We start from the raw sequence: 20,640 nt of genomic DNA on the forward strand, positions 1-20,640 counted from the left end.
ATGGGAGAATAGCAGCCTGCATTGCTGCGAAAGGTGGATATACACTGTACTAGTGCCGACATTGTGCATGCTCTGTTGCCTGTGTCTATGTGCCTGTGGTTCTGTCAGTGTGATCATGTGATGTATCTGACCCCAGGAATGTGTCAATAAAGTTTCCCCTTTCTGGGACAATGAATTCACGTGTTCTTATTTCAATTTCCAGGAGTGTATATGGTACGGCTACCAAGAAAGCTGTATATAATTCGTAAAATCACCAACTAGAGGTTCAGCAGTTGCAATTTATTGATAAGTTCAGGTATTAGGACATAGTCAAGAAATAAGACCGTTGAATACCCGTTAGTGAAAAAACTGTTTTCAATCTTCATCGCAAGCAAGGTAATATTGTCATAAGAACTTCTATCCTTACGGAAGCCGTTTTGCGTCCGCGGGAGCAAGTTCTCATGTTACAACCACCCTTCTGCGCGAAACTTGAGGAGACGTTAAAATGTCTTATACATCTTACACATGCAGGACAACAGTGCAATCTGGCGATACGATGTCGCTTGACCAGGGTCCTTCCCAGGCTGCATTATGGGTACCAGTATCCGAGTTTTCCAGTCATCGGGAGCGTTACCATCCCTCCAGATGTCATTAAATGTGTTCACAAGAACAAATTTTGCATCGTCTGGTCATAGCTAGGCGATGTATCTGATGAGGACGTCAGGAAGCTGTGGAGTTCGTCGAGAGAAAATGGCGTGGTGAAACCGTCTGGTAGTGTGCCAGTGGCACCTGTCGCCGCGAGATCGATAGGTTCCTGCATGGCTGTTGGAGGTGAGACAATGGAGGCAAACTCGTTTATGCAACCGCTTGGGAGGTACTGTCTTCCGCTTAAGCGATTTCACTTTCGACCAAATACATCCAACAGGAGTGTGCACAGATAGTAGTTTGCAGAACTTCCTCCAATACTCTTTCTTGCGGGCCACAAGAAAGCATTTAGTGCACGGATACATCCGTTTGGAAGCAACATAGTTCTCCCACGTGGTATGCCGTTTAAGACGACTGAAAGCAAATCTCCGTTGCGCCACCTGCCGTGAACATTCTGGGTCCGACCAGGGAACCGGGGATCGGCTGGTGCCAGTCATCATTCTGTTCTGTGGAGTAGAATGTGATGCTGCTACATTGATATAATTCCGAATCGTAATGTACCTTGCTTGCTGATAATCCACGGTGGGAAATGACGATAATTGGTCATCCATTAGTTTGCCATACCGTGACCAATCTGCCCGCATAACGCTCCATTTACGATGTGGCCTATAGGCTATAGTCGATATAAGAAGAGCGTAGTGGTTAGATCCAATGGAATAAGGAAGAGTAGCCCATGCAAATACGAAGAAAGTTACGCCAAACACAAATTCTATACAGGTAATGGAAGTGACGTGGGGAATCCATCATTTAGGAGGATAAGACTGAACTCGTGAGGATCTCAAGGATCCCGTCACCCAACCTATCATTATAGGCACAGCCTCACAGTCTGTTGTGAGTTTTAAAATCCACACAAAATAAGAATGGAGGTCCCAGCCGCTGAACCAGTGCGTACCACTCTTCAAGGGCAATGTACGACGTTGACCTGCTGTAAAGCGCTATGATGGTTAGCCGACCGATTGGAGTAGAGAGCTCGGCTGCTATAGCTGGAAACCTGTCGATAGCCTCGTTTGATATCTGTGCTGGGGTGTGATACAGTCCATTTTCAATGAAGAGGGCGACACTACCTCGACCATCTTTTCAGTTCTGGCGATAAAACTGATATCATCGAAAGCAGACAACAGAACCCGGTTGAAACCGCGTCTCGAAAATGGCAGCCACTGCTATCTTCCCGTCCACATTTCGTGTTGAAGGACACTTCTATTGGCAATCGCAGATCGTGCGTCCCACTGTTGAATGTACTGCGGATGATATAGATTGGGTAGTAGCTGGGCTTCGTGGAGATGATTATCTTAGACTGCCGGCTGAGCCTGGCCTCGACAACCAGAGACGGGGGTGTATTCGAAGGAAGACCCTTTGGCCGAAAGGTTACTTGTTAACAGTCATATTGTTGCACCCATCTGCGACTCCGCTATACAGTGTGTAGCAAACCATCCTTTTCATAAGATTGTAATTATTCCATCCTGGAGATTTCCTTGTATAAAATTTACGTTGCATGGTTCTCTTCTAATGTAGGCTTGCATTCTGAGATGGACTCTCATTCACTGACAGCAGCGAAGCTTTTGTAGTGTGAAACAGACTGGCACTGAAAAAAAGTGACAATCATCTCTAGAACCTGTCAGCTCTTGTGGAGTCTCAAATGATTTGGAGTAGTTAACCATTTCTTGGAGACAAGTTGGAAAATCCGTATTGATGCTCCAATTAATCGGGCAACTACATTCTCGGTGTAGTCCTGACCACGCCCAAAAACACGATAGGTCCTATAAGACATTCTGTTCACTTCTCCACGTCATCCCAACCTAATGCGCAAATTCCATACAACCGACTGGCACATACACAACATTTCATTGCCGTGACTTACGACATCGGTGGAGGATCGTATAACCACTTGGTCCGAGTTGTACGCTATCTGCAGCGCTCCAAAGCGACCAGTATGCTATTTTAAAGAGGTGACTAACAAGTTGTTCGTTGAGTTCATTTACATTGGGACGAGTGTGTAATGGTAAATACACACGTACGTCGCAATGTCGGATAACGAGACGCAGCGCGTCCTTTTTTTTCTGAGATGCCCCAGAAATGACAGAGGGTGCGTCGTCTTTTGGGCGGGGATGCTATGAGCGGATCGGGGGCGGCTGCAGAAGCCACAGGGGGCGGCCGCCTGGGGCGGCTCTCTTGATTGCCACCGCCAGGGGGCAACACCTCCACCGATAAACAAACAGTGCACCCGTAATGGCCACATTTAGTTTTAGTTATGGCCAAAACCTGCCGCGCGCCACACCCCCTCGCTGCAGTATTGTTCTCGTATATATACATATATATCCCGCTTCCAGTTTCCTGTTATAAACGTGCCAGAAAACGACCCCTGTCTTCATTGTCCAAGAATGACGGCTTTCCTACCTGCTCCATTCACCACGGGATGAATAAACACATAGGAGCTTTCTCGCCCTGCCCTCCCTGTCTTCCTTTAGCTTTTTTTCCCCTCTTTTCATTCCGCGTCCCCTTGGGTGTGACTGCTGCCATAAGGTACTAATTTTACGGGTAGCCAATTTTGAGCCAAGCTGCCACAATTTCTCAGCCCCATCAGTCCCTTCTGGTAGCTTGGAAGTACGGCTGCACAGCTGGCGGTACGGAAACTTCTGAGTCCCTTTCTTTTCTTTATTTTCTTGAAGAAATAAATAATATAAGGATTGATTTGACTGTCCTAGTTTTACGCATTTGCTTCCAATGTCCTGTCACAAATATTTATTTTATGCTTGTTCGATTCTCTTCGTCCTCTCACCCTTATTTCATTTTATTTTTGAAAACTGAAATTTCTAATGACCCTGGTTTCACTTCATCACTCACCTAACGTTACTATGACTGTAGTGTATAACGACAATGAAGTGCATGTACATCAAAATGTCCAGAGAGATTATTGAATTTTTTTAAAAAATATCCATAGAGAACAGAAAGAAAAGTCCTGTCAACGACAGGGTCATTAAAGATGGAGCACAAGCTCCGGTTAGGGGAGCACAAGAGAAGAAGACTCGCACAGGCAGCAGAGCATTCTATGACGAAAAGGTGTATTCATACCAAACATTGGCATTATTGCAAAAAAAAAAAAGAAAAAAGAAAAAAGAAAAGATCGGAGAACGTGCTTATGGAACACAGCATAACATAGAAGTGAATCATGGGCTGTCGGAGAACGTGAAAGAGCACAATGGAAGTGTTTGAGATGTGGTATTATAGCAGAATGCTGAAACCAAGTGGACCAATAAGATACACTAGTACATCACGTTACATAGTATGTAAGACATAGAGCGCACTTACATCTGTGTAGGACACTACAAAACCAAAATCACCAAACGTTGACAAATAAGGATCAAAACATTGCACTGTCACAAATGAGTACATGTCTACAACGTCCATCGTCATCATTCTTTTCAGAAGCCGTTTTAGATCAACTTGTGGCAATGGGTGAATATACACTATGTGATCAAAAGTATCTGAACACCGCAAAAACATAAGTTTTTCATATTAGGTGCATTGTGCTGCCACCTACTGCTAGGTACTCCATATCAGCGACCTCGGTAATCATTAGACAACGTGAGAGAGCAGAATGGGGCGCTCCGCAGAACTCACGGACTTCGAACCTGATCAGGTGATTGGGTGCCACCAGTCATATATTCTCCTTCACTATTTACAAAAGTATGTCAGCGTTGTGGTAACTTTTCGATTCAGCGACTGTATACGTAACATTGTTTTTAGGCGAAGAACTCGTCGAGCCACGTTCGGAGCACATTTTCATCCGGAAAGGAGGTTCCTTATAGGCTGCTCGACAGAGAGAGGAAAAGTTAAAAATCTGAGGGCGCAAGATCAGGTGAATAAGGTGGATCCGGAATGATTTCCCAACCGCACTCCTGTATAGTGTCTTTTGTCAGTCTAGCGGAATGCAGGAGGGAACCGTAGTAGAATAGCATCGTTTCACGCAGTCTTTCTGGTCGTCGTTCTTGTATTGCGTCTACGATACGTCTCACTTGTTTACAATAATGTCAGCAACGATTTTAACGCCTCGGCGAAGCAATTCGTGGTACACCATACTGTCGCTGTTGCACCAGATGCCAAACGTTATCTTATGTGGTTGCACGCTGGTCTTTTTTTGGGGATTTGCTGCCTTGAGGCTCTACCATTCCTTTCTGTTCCTCAGGTTAGCAGAAAGACATCCTTTCTCGCCACCAGTAATGGGGGATGATAGGAATGGTCGGTGTTCTTCACGAGCTAATCGATGACGAGCAAGCAGAGACGCTCATATGCCCACCCACTTATTTTTGTGATTCTGGCTTAGAGCATGTCGTACCCAGACACCCGATGTTTGAGCTTTCTCCGTTGCATGCATATATCGCCTGATGGTGGAATGATGACAGTTCATCACAACTGCTGGTCCTCCAGGAGACAGATGTGGATCATTGTGGATTAATGCGTTTTAACAGTCTTCATCAAACCCCGAAGGTCTTCCTGACTAATGTCAAAATGACCATCCTTAAAACCAGAAAACCATTTTCTTGCAGTGAACTTTGCAACTGCATTATCCCGATAGACGGCGCAAAAGCTTCTGGCTGCTTTTTCCGTAATCACCCCTCTACTGAACTCAAACAGAAGAATATGTCGGAAGTATTCCACTTTCCCCACTAGGCGCTCAATTTTCTAGCATCCACAAATCCACTCACCATCTCCAACCAACAAAAACACAATATGAAAACTGCAATAGCACCAGCGGCCTACAAATAAAAAATGGCTGTTGATAAATAAATCCATAGCAACGAGAATACTCACATGAGAAAACAAAAACGCTATGAATTTATGGCTGGCCGCAGTGGCCGAGCGGTTCTAGGCGCTTCAGTCCGGAATCATGCGGCTGCTACGGTCGCAGGCTCGAATCCTGCCTCGGGCATGGATGTGTGTGATGTCTTTAGGTTGGTTAGGTTTAAGTAGTTCTGTCTAGGGGACTGATGACCTCAGATGTTAAGTTCCATAGTGCTTAGAGGCATTTGGACCATGAATTTATGCACCAACATAATAAAATAAATGCACAGTGTAATCTCTTTTGTTTAGTGCTTATTCTTTTCCAGATGTAACAGCAACGATATTTGAGTTTTTGAGATTGGGTAAACATTCTTCGGCCCAGACAATAATTACAAGTAGCACTTCTTCTCGCTGTTTAAAGACAGAAACGAGTTATTCCGGAATAGTCGCTGAGCTGAACAATGGAATGGATGCGTTGGACTATTTAATGGTAATTATTTGTTCCTTGAAGACTCGTGGCATTCGCTGTAGACTGCTTCCAGGGACACAACACGACAGTTTGAAATCATACGTATTTTCGTGTCACACTATCCGATACATAATCTGACTAATTAGTAACATTCCATTCTTCGCTGCGTACAATTGTCTGATTACGACGCTCTTGCATGCAGGGCGTACCAGTTGAGAAATATAATAGGAGACTATCAAATTAAAGTAAATCTAGATGACGAGATTAGAACCTTTAAACATCGATTGTGTAAAATCTCTTAAATTTAATTGGCCATTAGCTAAACACAAATAAATCTGACGGAGACATCCCGTAGTTATCACTGCGGCATATCTGCGTCTGTCCTGCCAACGGGCAGGGGGAACGAAGAGGGAAAAGGAAGGACTGGAGAGCGGAGGGGAGGGTCCGAACTACATTCGCCGCCGTCCGCTCCTCTGGAGGAACCAGTTCTCTTACGCTGACAGACACGCAATTGAATCGGCGCATTTAAGTCAGGCGCGCTGGTCGAGAATCCCTCTTTAATTGCTGCATAATAAATTCGCTTCCTCCCTCATCGGGAGACTACTAATAAACATTAAGGGGACGCGAGACCTAGGCGGCCGACCGCGCCGTTTAAATTAGTGCGATCACTCAGGGGCCGACCTGTACGCGTGCATAACGCTACGCACCGGGATAATTAAACAGGCGCCGCCTGGCGACACGAGGCGATACATTAAGGGCTGAGGGCGGAAGGGCGCGAAGGGCCGCAGACGCCAGCAGGTGCGGAGGGCCCTTATCGCCCGCCATCTCCAGCCCAGCTGCTGCTTAGAACCCTCTTAATTATAGCGCGTCAAACTACTGATTCTCCGTCGGCAAACACGAATTCCGACATGGGCGCCTGGCGCAACGAAAAAAGCCGTCGGGGGGCTCAGTTCGCATGACACTGCAGTAATGCCGCCAGCAGGCTGCAGTACAGCGTTGTACTGTATTAGATTTTATTGATTCAGGAAGTTACACTATGATGTTGGACGAGTCAAGTATGCATTTTTACAAGTAATTTTGACAATTTATTTGTACCATTTTAATAGCTACATGAAATCTGTGCAATATTGTAAGAAGGTAACAGTTATCACGTTGTAATTACATTCTTAAGTCAGTTCTTACTTCTTACAATACTACGAAATGCAGTGGAACATGGTAGGACCAAATAGGAATAAATAAAGGCCAGTACTTACTACTCTAAGGACAAATGCACTATACATAATTATCAAACAAAAGTGATATTTCATTAAGAAATTAATTAACACTGATAATCTTTCTTAAAATAATCATTTACTGTGTAAAAGTTTTGTACCAAAAGAAGTTTTTAAATTTATAGGTTTAAACTCTTTGCATTTATTTTCTTTTAATGTTATCTGGGAAACTATTATACACCCGTTTCCCAGCATGTAGGGCACTTCTGTGGTAACCAGTTGTTATGGACTGAATCATATGTAGGTCAGACTGCTGTCTCTTTCATTTAATACTAATGAGCCGTCTTTGTCTAGTAGATAGGTCTCCACAAATGATATGATAGTATAAATGCAAACAGTTGGCAGTGTCATAATGGAAAGACTCTTGAAATGTTAGCTGAATGATTCATTATATCTCAGATTGCATATTACACGTATTGCCTTAATTGTAATTTGAAGATATCTCTGATCCAGGGTGAGTTCCCCGGAATAAAGTGAGGTGACAACAGTCATGGTACAGCGATAGGGACACATACAGATGGAGGTAGTACCGCGTACACAGAGTGTAAAAGGGTAGTTCATTGGGGAGCTGTCATTTGTAGTTACGTGATTCATGTCGAAAGGTGTCCGACGTGATTATGGCGGCACGACGTGACTTAACAGAGTTTGAACGTGGACGCATGGAACGCCTGCAGTGCCTCTGCTGGGCTCATGACCATATAATTTTGACCTTAGGCGACTGGGAAACCGTGGCCTCGTCAGATGAGTCTCGAATTCAGTTGTTAAGAGCTGATTCTAGGGTTAGAGTGTGGCATAGACACCAGAAACGCTTCGACCCAAGTTGGCAGATAGGCACTGTGCAAGCTGTGGTGGCTCCATAATGGAGTGGGCTGTGTTTGCATGGAATGGACTGGGTCCTCTGGTTTTACTGAACCGTCAATTTACTGAAAATGGTTATGTTCGGCTATTTGGAGACGATTTACCGCCACTCATGGACTTCGCGTTTTCCGAAAAATGTAGAAGTTTTTATGGCTGACAATGCGCACGTAACCGTGGCACAGTTGTTCGCGATTGGTTTTAAGAAAATTCTGGACAATTCGAGGGAATGATGTGACCATCCAGATCGCCCGACGTGAATCCCATCGAACAATTATAGGAGAGCACTTTCGGAATTATGGAAGGTTACAGTGTCAGCGTGGCTCAATAATTCTGCAGGTAACTTACAACGAGTTGTTGAGTCCATGCTACTTCCAGTTGCTTCACTAAGCTGGGCAAAATGAGGTCCAATACGATATCAGGAGATATTCAATGACTTTTGTCACCTCAGCATGTGCTTCCATATTGCTTTCTTGCTTGAAAGTAAGAATAATGTACTTTTATAAGAACTAAAATGTGACTGATTTGTGAGTACCCCTATAACACACAGATTTTCTTCAAGTCACGCACCAAAAAACTTCAGACAGCTCACGATGGATAGCTCTTGATTGTTTAGCAGCATGTTGAGGATTTATCGCCCCCCCCCCCATACCCAGCCTTGTGAGACCTTTTGTAAGTGTTAAAATTAAAGCAGTACCAAGAATGAAATGTGAGAACATACAATGACTCGCTTAAGATGCAACATAGCTTTTGTTCTGTGAACATTTCGAGTCATCGGTATCAGGTTTTCGGCAAATTACAGTACGCGGAATGTACGTAAGTGTATTCTATGTTTAAGGCACTTAACTCTTGTATCTATCATGGTACTCAAAAGAGTGTGATTTTCTCTTTTCTAACTGAACGATGTACTCCTTTAAGGGTACTCGTAAAGCCGTTGAAAAGTGGAGTACAGTGATTTAACACCTGTCAGTGATCGGGGTGTAAATTTTCTCAAATTATTAACGATATATACTAAAACTGACAGCCAAGGAGTCCAGAATTGCGTATTGATGCGTAAACAGCACCAGGTGGGTGCCCCCTGACATTAAAGGCTTTCCACTATTTCCTTATTTCCACGAAAGTTGTTCGCACAAACATGAGTACGTATAGAAATTGAAACGGTTTTCCTTTCCTTCGTTTTCGTAGGCTCATCCCCTGCCTACACGAGGTCGGCGTTTGGCAATGTTAGTCGTAGACACTGGCCGAATGCCCTTCGTGTCGCTACCCCTGCTCGGACGGAACTTGTCTACACCATCTGTCTGCACCTTGCCTTACCCAACGTGGAAATGTAAAGATGTTCTCGAATAGTATCACTGATGCGCACGTGGGTACCAGGTCAGTATTCACCTAATTGGACGTGGGAAACCGCCTAAAAACCACATCCAAGCTGGCCGGGACACCTGCCCTTATCGTTAAGCCACCCCTAGTCCCGGAATCGGCCCTCCACCGCAAGTGGCTCTCCGTGCTGGTTATTGGAAATGGTTACGTAACGAATGTAAAACACCGTCTGGATCACAATATTTATTAGTAAATCATCTTCAGAACTGAGTTGAGAAGAAAAGTGGCACTACGGTATAAACAATTACGTAAATGTAATACGTACTATAAATAACACCGACAATGGAATTACAAATTATATTAAAGCATCATGAACTTATTCATACCTGGTGCTGCAAGGTGCAGTTTGCAGCAGGGGTAAAAATTACATGATACTAACGCAAAGGCTACAGATGATGTGCTGCGTCATCCGAATAAGGCACAGGCAGGGCAAAAGCACCACAGGCGCAAAGATGCGAGCTGGTGCCAGTGCCATAGAGACTTACCACTTGAGCGACTTCCACCAGCGCCACTGACACCGCTGAGGACGAAGAAATCGACTTAGATTCGGCCAATTGCCGGCCGAGTACAATCCGCCAATGACCTGACTATAGCGGACAGAAGTCTACTCGGAAGATAGCAGCTCTCACCCACTTGGATAGAGATCATCGTCCACGGCCGACTTAGACAGAGAACGCCGTTTAGTGAACTCTTAGAAGTGAAAAGTTGTTGTAAACTGCATTTGCTATGTACTGTGGAGTTTACCCACAATTATTTGCACTTATCCATTGAAGGCTTCTTTGTGTTATACTACAAGCAGTGTTGCAGACTCTATTATTCAACTAGTCACGAAAATAAGTAAACCTTTTAACTCATTTGTGTGATTTTCTTACTAATTTGTTGGAGTGCTGTAGAACCTTCGTTCTCCTATCCTGTTACCTGACCCAGGGGCACAGCTGTGTAATAGTGGCAGGGAGAAATTGTCTTAGTGGTGTACTGCACCAGAAGCCGTTTCACGAAATCACAAACTCAGCCTACCGTAACAGTGGAAACTCGGCCTCCACAGCAATAGCGAAAAGGCCTTTACAAAACTGTCGACGAGGGTTTACAAAATGATGGAATTTAAAAGGTTGCCTACTCAATCATGTGACACGTGCACATGTCAATGGCCAGTACACTGATACATGTGAAGGAGATTCTTTAATCATAAAACAAAAATAAATAAATAAATAAATCTGTGTCTGCAGTTGGGATTCGCGCCGTAGATTTTTCGTGAAAACTTGGAGATAAAATCATAATAAGTGTTTCCTACTAACGTGTAGCTTAATGACCAGCTACGTAATCGCTTTCTGCCGTTTTTTCATTTCCGTTTCGACGCTGCCTTAACTCTCACATCCGCTCTTCGCAGGACATTTTCGATTCGTTTCGATACGACGTTTCCTCTGACTTTCGATTTCTATAATTCCGAGGTATTTAAGAGTCATATGAGACGAAATTTTTCATTATTATGCAGTTTTCAGTTGAATACCAATTTTCAGTTATATTTCGGCGAATATTTACTGTCTCACTTCTGGTACTAGTAGTGCTGAGCAAATGCTTCTCAATGACTCCCGAATCAATGTTCCAGATAAATGCATTTTTATGCTACACCAGTTTATAACTTCACAAAAAGCTAATACACAACAATGACATACATGCACCAACACTGGTATGATGTCGTCACAGGCAAAAGAAATACTGCCCAAAAAAAGACGTACATACAGGATCTATCCGTTGTGGGTTCAGCTGTCATTTAGACACTAGCTATTAGCGATTCGAATCCGAATTGACGTTTTTACGTCAAAAAGGATTATAAAACAAAGAAAAATACATTAATCTAATACATTCAATACGTATGATATGGTACAAGGGAAGAGTAAAAATACGAATGTAGGAAATAACCTCCCAGTAAATTCTACGTAGCACATTTTACGAGGTCCGGAACTTAAAAGTGGCAACTATTTATTCACAACCAATACAAAAGAGTTACACGTTTGCACCTGTTACAGTCCTTCAAAGCAGTCACCAGCGTTGTGTAGAACCCGTTGCCAGCAATGCGGAAGGCGTAGTATACTGTTAGCAGAGCCTATTCTGTTGATAGTGCGAATGGAGTGGTGTAGTTCCTGTCGAATCTCTGGAACAGTTCAGAAGCGAATGCTACGAAGTGATTCCTTCGTCTTCGGAATCAAATCAAAGTCAGAAGGTCTTAAGTTCGGGGAGTATGGTGGATGGTACAGTACTTCCCAGTCCCATCGACCGAATAGAACAGCCACAGCTTGCGCTGTATGCACCCGAGCATTGTCGTGCAAAATGATGGGTGGGTTGCGCAGAAAGTGTAGCCGCTTCTTTCGCAAAGCTGGTCGCAGGTGATGCTCCAAATACGAACAGTAATTGGTAGGGTTCTTGCACTTAAATTAGGATCCACTAAGCAACTAATAAATACACGAAACTCTCCGTTGCCAAATTTACCTTTATTGTAAATTTAATTAACGTGGAAGCCATAATAACACCATGCATGGTGGCAAAATATACACCTCTATAGGCTACTTAAAAAAGGAATAAAATCACTTAAATTTGTTTCCACAAGAGGAGAATACAACGTCCCAATTCGGACCTCGCTAACACTTACATTTTACTGACATTAAATATAACAAGATAAATAATCATACATGTGACGAGAACTAATGAATAACACTATCAATCTTTACAGATGAGAATACATCTATATCCACGAAGGTTCGCGCCCTGGCAAGGTTCAAATGACTCTGAGCACTATGGGACTTAACATCTCAGGTCATCAGTCCCCTAGAACTTAGAACTACTTAAACCTAACTAACCTAAGGACATCACACACATCCATGCCCGAGGCAGGATTCGAACCTGCGACCGTAGCGGTCGCGCGGTTCTAGACTGAAGCGCCTAGAACCGCTCGACCACCAGCGGCCGGCCCCTGGCAAGGGAGATACTTAACTTCAACATATAAGGTGATTACAGTAAGCCCTAATTACACTCGACAAACGTAGTAAGGATATAAGCGAGACAAATGTACAGAAGGAGGATAGCCAGATGTACAGTAGTAGAAAGGGCCACTGTCAACCCCGTCAGGACGCGACCCCCGTGAACATGTCAGTTTCAGCTACCTGCAACATTCATGAAAAGGCACAACGCGTAACACACTAATAAAATATAAACGACTACTTCAGAGAACTAGCTCCTCTTTAGACAAAGCAAACAGCAGAATATTAATAACACGTAAAATACTTCTAACCTTGCGAGGTGCCGGGGCTAGCAGTGTTTTTAACACTCAATTCTTAGAGAATTTACATATGTACATGATGCTCTAAGCCCCCCCTTTTCTAACTCCAACTTTTCCTGTTGCACAAGGATAAAAAAAATACGCGAACTGACTCTAATCAACCCTGCCAGTGGAGTAGAAGAGAGTTTGGCACCTGCAATAATTTAATTTGTTAAATAAGTTAATTAAACGAAGATTTCATTAACATAGTGAGGAATGATGGGGTTGCTCTATCTATTAACAGAATGAAAGTTCTGTCCAAAATAACAATATGATTTATTAAGACTAAACACAAAATAATAAACAACAACACATGAAACATTAACAATATATCAAATTGGCTCTAATTGGATACTTAAACAAACGCTGTGAAATTGAAGTTGTCCCTAAACTAGATTGTGAGGATTATGACGAAGTGGTATGTGCAGCCAATTCCTAGCAACTCAATTCTTAGAGAAAACACATAGCCAACCCACCATTAATTGCTGCTACCCAAGACAGAACAAAGTTAGGAAAAAAAAAAGACGAACAGGCGCACTCTGCTGAGCTCTGATTGTCACCTAGGAAAATCCCTATCTGCCGGTGCTGCGGACATACATTACCAAACCGACTTCTTGACTCCCAGAACACGATCTGCCGTACCGGAGCCGTTGGCTGGTTGCTTCGACGTCCTCGACCGAAAGGCGAGAGACGACTACCCCCAAGAGCACCCGTACCAAAACCGAACACAGAACATTCCCGCCCCCACGACAGTGGCCGTGGTTAAACGTTCCAATCAGCAACTCGAAAACCGGCGGAAATTCCACTCCATTGCCGGAACGCTACCATTCCACCAATGGAGATTCTTGGCGCCAATTTCAGCGCCGATCTTGCTACGTCACGGAGCTATGCCCTGAGCAAGCCAATCACAGTTACTATTTTGCAGAAAGTGCGGGAATTTTCCCGCCACAGCTGCCTGGGTACACAAGTCATTCCCACGCCTCGCTGGTAGCCCGCCAGAACGTGTTTTCGCTAAGTTTCTGCGAAGTAACGGAACCTCTAGCCCAGCCACTACTTCAAGCTCTGCGGGCGTGCCTCTTGACAATGTCGGTGTCTGCAAAGCATTCACTCGACTTCCTCACACCCGTCGGCTTAAAGCTTTCCAGATCAGCAGAGCCCGCCTGTCACCGGACCACCCGGGTGACGAGAGACGCTGCGTGGGAAGTCCGCGCGTGAAGGAATAGCAACTTTCCACCGCATGCAACTATAGAGGAGAATCGTAAGATAGAAATATGAGAGGGGGCTCATGCCACCTCTCATAGCCCCTACGCCATTTTAGATTGTAATTGGTGAGCGGTTGGCTCACTTAGGAGCAAGGTAGTGAGTCAATCGCCCAAGAACAATCTCGCAAACTGGCTGCACATGCCGCACTCTATAAAGAAAATAACTGCAACTGAAAAATGCAGCTCATAGAGGGAGGATTATTTATGATGTAGCCAACTTCACCTTCTTAATATGGAACACTAACACTCACATCACACATCCATACCCAGAGAGCCCCTTCCAAACACCGATTCACACAGACATTCACTCTCTAAATATGGCCCGGGCATGTGAGCCAAATATGGAGCAATTTATTCTTTACAATCAGAGTTGGAGTGCTCCGCAATTAAATGCCCAAGATGTTACAACAATTTTAATCATTAAACTAACCTGAACTCACTCACACATGATACTATTTAAGTTAACAATCTCTTTGTGAGCTTTCAGAATCTAATTACGACCTCCGATTCATTCTGTCTCCCTGCAGCAAGAATAACCTTTACAAAATGTTCCCTGAACTGATGGTCCATTCACAATGACAGAGGTGGTATCTGCTTCAGTTTATGGGGACTTCAGGCACACTGTTTCCATACACTCAACAATAAATACAAGATAAAAAAAATGGTGTGGAGAACAATACAGTAATTTGTAATGAGAATTACAGTGTAAAACAAACACATACAAGGTATCACATACATTACAAAAACAACACTAGAGAAAGAAATTAAAAAAAAACAAGGTTCATGGGACATTAAGTTGTGCGTGCACATTGCACACTGTTCACGACCGTGCTGAGAATGTGGCACTAAATCACATTGTTAGAAATGTTCGAAGCACTTCACAAATTCATTAGTTTCTCTGAGGGGGTTGGTATGTTGAGTCACATGCATTGATGCACGTGGTTCCATGTCTTGAGCATTGGAGTGCGGCTTTTGGGATGGGGCCACAGTACTGACATCACATAGGGCTAAACGTCGGGTGTTGTTGCTACGTTGTTGCAACAGCAATAGGGAGTGCTGGAGCGTCTGCAGTACGCTGTTGAGATTGTAGTCAGACCCACGCATATGATCACGGCAGTACGGTAGGAAGACACAGTGATAGGCCCTCCTCACGTCGATTAATTGTCTCTGATGTCTACTTGTTGGGATACATCACTAGTCTAGGTCTCTTCTCTCGCTGGGCAGTACTTTACGTTTCCCAATATTGCAGTTCGACGAGGGATGATGGCACGTGGAGTGACTCCACAAGTGTGTGAGGTCATCCATACAGGATCGAACTAGGAGCGACGATTGCTAAAAACTGCTCTCTAATAGAGAGGAGAAGTTAGAAATGAGACCATACATTTGTTAGTGTGGCACGATACTGCTTTGTGTAAGCAGATCGGCCAATGCTAGTGAGTTGTAAAAACCCAAACAGGTGAGTATATAGCGTCCCTTTCTGTCCTGAGGCACATGAGACGCCAGTTATGACACCATATGTGATCTTCTTCGTGTACTCACGACTACGTGGTCTGCCGCAGGGAATCCCTCCAAACGGCTGCCTCGTGTGGGTCGCGTGTCAGTGTCAACGGCCAGCCTCACTTTCGCTTGTGGCCCGGCGAGGATCCTCCCTAATCCCTCAGGTACACGGCCCGGTGACTGTCAGCTTGTAGGACCGGACGCCCTCGCGCCCCTCACGTCAGGTAGCGCGTCGACGCTCTCCTCCTGCAGGTAGCCGATGACCTCCGGCTGGCCTCTGCGTTGCCACTATCCCAGTCCTCTGCACAATTCTTACAAAAATCATATGCCTAACTTTTCCCCATGACCTTCTATGTTATAATAAATTTACATACCGATACATTGATGGTCTGTCATTTCAGACACTGTAATTTTAATTTTATAGTTATTTATCTGTAGCTATCATAACAAAAAATGGAAATAATTTATCTTGATATTTGTGTAGAGACCGATCTCAGTATTGGACATGGTGTGTGATAACTGATGCTATGTAATGGATGAACAACTAAATGTGCGGGCCCACACTAATATTACTATTAATTATATAGATCGACAGTAGACATGCTCAAGAATTAGCTACCATTTGCCAACGATCTACATTCTATGTCTTTTAATTAAATTATGTTGTTATTCAGGTCTAAGTTTTACTGTGCTATAAAGAACATGCAACTATACTACTTTCGCTCGCCAGTCGTCCCTCCATCTCGGGTCTGTGATTTGATGACCTGAAAAATAGCATCCCAACAGGCGCGCGCCACACTTGTGGTAGAAAACCCCCACAATATTAATCTAGTTATTGTTAAATCCTACAGTTTAACTTATCCTAGTATAACTTACTTTCCCTTTTATTTATTTATTTATTTATTTATTTATTTTATTTTTTTTTTTTTGTTTACCTTATACACTACTCTTACATAATTCCTGTTACGCTGAGATATCTCGCTGCTCGCCGCTATTGACGACAGTGATGTGCGCGCCGTACGACACGGCCTCCGAGTTCTCACTACGCCTCACTGAAACTCCAGAGACTGGGTTAGCCATGGCTATACAAGACAATAAATTTATAGTTGAACTTAATTTTGTATGTGATGCAGTCTTAGCAATGAAAGCGCACCTTTCCAGAGGCAATGTAATTTGACCCAGCCAAGTCTGGTTCCTGTTGAGGATTCAGTCGCCCATCACACGCCAGCTACACAGTATGTCACGAATATCCTAGTATGAGTCACTGGTTATTCATCTGTGACAGTCGCAAGCAGCATGCTAAATCCCCAACCAGCACATTGGCATGGTAGGCTTTATGCCCGCATTTCTACCGTCTAGGCCCTAGGGCACCATTGGAGTCAAACGCTCACAGGTTCACCCCGACTTGCAAGACAACGATGCTGGCGCAGCTCTGCAAAAACTATACTGCCAATATTCATCCTCGAAATCTCGCAATATACCACAATCTTGCAGTGCACTGACGCGTGCCTGCAAGCATTGGTATGAACGTCTCACGAACTGGCTGTGGCCGCTATGGAGCGTATCACGACTTCTCAGAACGCTTCTAAGAGCACGTTCTTGTATGCGCCCGTTTGTGCGACATCTCGTCACTCATCACTATCCCTTAACATGGACACCAGATTGGAAAGGACAAAAACATTGCTCATGGAAAGGTAGTGCCTCTTATCGCATTGACAGTGGAGCTTGCGAACATAAACAGAAAAAAAATTAGCAGCAGTAAATTCTTATGCGAGAAAACGCAGCGTGTTAATACTTTAACAATCTTAATCTATTAATGCAACGATTATTGTTCCCCGAAGAAAGGTTCATATCTTTGCCTATTCTACTCTGTACACCACTTACACTACTACTATAGCAAGGTTCACGTATTTGCCCATTCTACTACGTACACCACTTACACTACTCTATTCCACGAACTCCTTTATGTGAGAGATGTGGTGGAGTCCTATGGACTTCTTTCCTTTCAGCGTCTCTAATTCATAAGCATTGTGGTGAGCTGCTCTCCTTATACGGTACGGGCCGTTGTAAATAGAATAGAATTTTTGGCATTTCATTTTTTGTTTGTTCGAAAGTCGGAAAGACTTAACGAGCACCTTTTGTCCAATGTGGAAGTGTCGTAGACGAGCTCCCCTGTCGGCACGTCTCTTCCTGACCTCTGCTGCAGCACGTATCCTCTTGAGAGCCAAATCCACTATGGCTTGGTGCTGCGTTCGCGCACTTGGTGGGAAGTTTACGACATCGGTTATCAAGTCCTTAGGAATCCGGTTTTTCAGTACTGTAATGGGTGCCAATTTTGTTATCCCATGGGGTGCCTCATTGATCACCTCCTGGAAGTCTTTAAGGAAAACGTCCCATGTCGTGTGCTGTTTGTTACAGTACAACCGGCACAAGTTTCCGAGTTCTTTAATAACCCGTTCTGCAGCATTCGAGCTCGGATGGTGCGAAGATATAAAAATGGGATCAATTTTACATCGACGCAACGTCTCCTTCCAAGTTTTTGACTTAAACTGTGGCCCGTTATCAGAAATAATTTTACTCACATGACCAACCTGTTGTAGGAAATCCCGGATTAGGGCTCGAGATACAGTTCGTCCTGTCGCCCTCTTCAGTGGCGTAAAGGTAACGTATTTGGACGTTAGTTCAACAAACACTAATACGTGAGTATATCCTCTTCTTGTTCTTGGCAAAGGTCCCATCAAATCTGTTGCTGCTAATTGTCTTAATTTGGTCGGTACGATTGGGTATAATGGTGCCTGCATGCTCACAGTGGTGTGCTTAGCCTTTTGGCAGTCTTTACACACCGACAGTACCCTCCGAATTCGACGCTCCATGTTTCGAAAGTAACACATGGTCCTTAGCTTGAGATTGCACTTGCGTGGTCCGAAGTGTCCATAGCTGAGGTGAGTATGCCATATAACCTTGTTTATTAGGTGTTCAGGGATGCATACCCCCCATTCAGTGTCATTGGCATAATTTCGGTGGAAAATTATGCCTTTCCGCAAGAGGTAGAACTGCCTGATGGTGGCGTGTCTTCTGTCTATCCATTTCTGTTTCAATAACACTAGGGCAGGGTCCTTGTCTTGCTCCTTCTTGATGTCATGCATACTACAGGTAATAAAATTTTCAAAGGCTACTTTCTGCATATAGAAAAGGCAGTAGTGATTTTCCTCCAGATCTTCTTCCATGTTGTGCTCAAATCCGATCGGTGACCGTGATAAGGCGTCTGCAATAATGTTCTGACTGCCGGGGATATATTCTATCGAAAAGTTGTACTGCTGCAGATATGATGCCCACCTAATGAGCCGCCTGTGATTAAGCTTTGCAGTCATCAAGAACTCGAGTGCCTTGTGGTCTGTGTAGACCCTCGTCTTGCGACCAAACAGAAGGTATCTGAATTTTTCAAACGCCCATACAATAGCCAGCGCCTCTAACTCGGTTACTGAGTAATTCCTCTCACTCTTGGCTAGTACTCTGCTACCAAACGCAATTGTCTTCCACACCCTGTTTCCTTCATGTACATAGTCTTGGAACACCATGACACCCAGACCTGAGTATGAACTGTCCGTTACTATGCAAAGCTCTTCTGCTAAGTTAGGGTGTGATAGGATGGGTGCTTGTAATAATGCGAATTTTAATGCTTTCCATTCGGATTCGGCCGCCTCATCCCATTCCCAAGGAATCTTCTTTCCTGTAAGTTGATGCCACCTAGGACTGCTCTGAGTTTTGACATGTATAAAGCGGTTGTAAAAATTTATGATCCCCAAGAACCCCCTTAACTGCTTCTTTGTCGTAGGAATGGGAAACTTTTCAATCGCTTCGATCTTTTCGGGATTTGGCGCAATGCCCTCACCCGTGATGATATGTCCCAGAAATTTGACAGAGGACGTCCCAAAATTCGATTTTTCGATATTGATAGTCACTCCGTATTCCTTGAATGTCGCAAGGAGTTCACCGAGGACCGCATTGTGCTCTCCCCAAGATTTCTCCGCGATCAGCAAATCGTCCACATAGCTGGTGACATGACGTTTCAAATTATCGCTTAGTATGCCGTCCAGCCCCCGAATGAATGCGGCAGATGAAACGTTCAAACCAAATGGTAGACGACGAAACCGGTAACATCTTCCAAATGCTAAAAAGGCTGTGTACTGTCTGCAATTTGGATGGAGCTCGATCTGCCAGAAACTCGATTTTAGATCAACTGATGAGAAGATTGATATTCCATGGAAGTTTTGTAAGAGTTCCTCTAATCGTTCCGGTCTGTCTGTTTCGGGTTCTATTATGGTATTAATTTGTCGCGAGTCCAAGACTAAACGAATACTACCATCTGCCTTCTCGACTACTCTTAACGGGTTATTATAGGCTGAAGCCGTAGGTTCTATTATTCCTTCACTCAACATTCGCGTAATTTCGGCTGCTACTTTCTGTCGATATGCCAAGGGGATTGGATAGGGTGGCACACGAAACTGATTGTGCGGACGTACACGAAATTCATATTGGAAGTTCTTTATTGATCCTGTCTTGGGAATGAAGACCTCCGCATGTTCTACTAGTAATTTATGAAGTTCTTTGCGGTGGTCGCACCTTATATTCTTTATTGCTTCCACTTTTTCTCCTATTTTCTCCTTTATTTCCCCCATTATTCTGACTTCATTCTCATCTGTGTCCGCTCCCCTACCCGCAACGTCGACCTGTTCTTCCTTTCTGTCTTTCAGACACGCATAGTTTATCCGTACACAGTTAGACGGTAGTTGAGCTGGGATCAGCTGATCGTCGAATTTAATGTGGACGGGATTCCCTTTCCTCAAAACCACTTCACCTCGTCCTAGATCAACTATCGCTTCATGTTCATTTAGGAAGTCCGTTCCTATTATCATGTCGATCGCCAGATTTGGCACAATCCAGAAGTTAGACTCTATTTTGTGTCCTTGGCAGGAGAATTCCAGTCTTGTTTGTTGGGTGACCTCCGTACATTTTCCCGCTAATGCCCCTTTTATTTTGGTTTTCTTAACCGATAGGACAGGCCAGTCCATCTCCTGAGAGCACATCTTGTATGCTGCCTCAGATATTGCTGTTATGTAGCTTCCACTATCT

This window comes from Schistocerca cancellata, chromosome 1 (genome assembly GCF_023864275.1).
Source record: "Schistocerca cancellata isolate TAMUIC-IGC-003103 chromosome 1, iqSchCanc2.1, whole genome shotgun sequence".
Classification (NCBI taxonomy): Eukaryota; Metazoa; Arthropoda; class Insecta; order Orthoptera; family Acrididae; genus Schistocerca; species Schistocerca cancellata.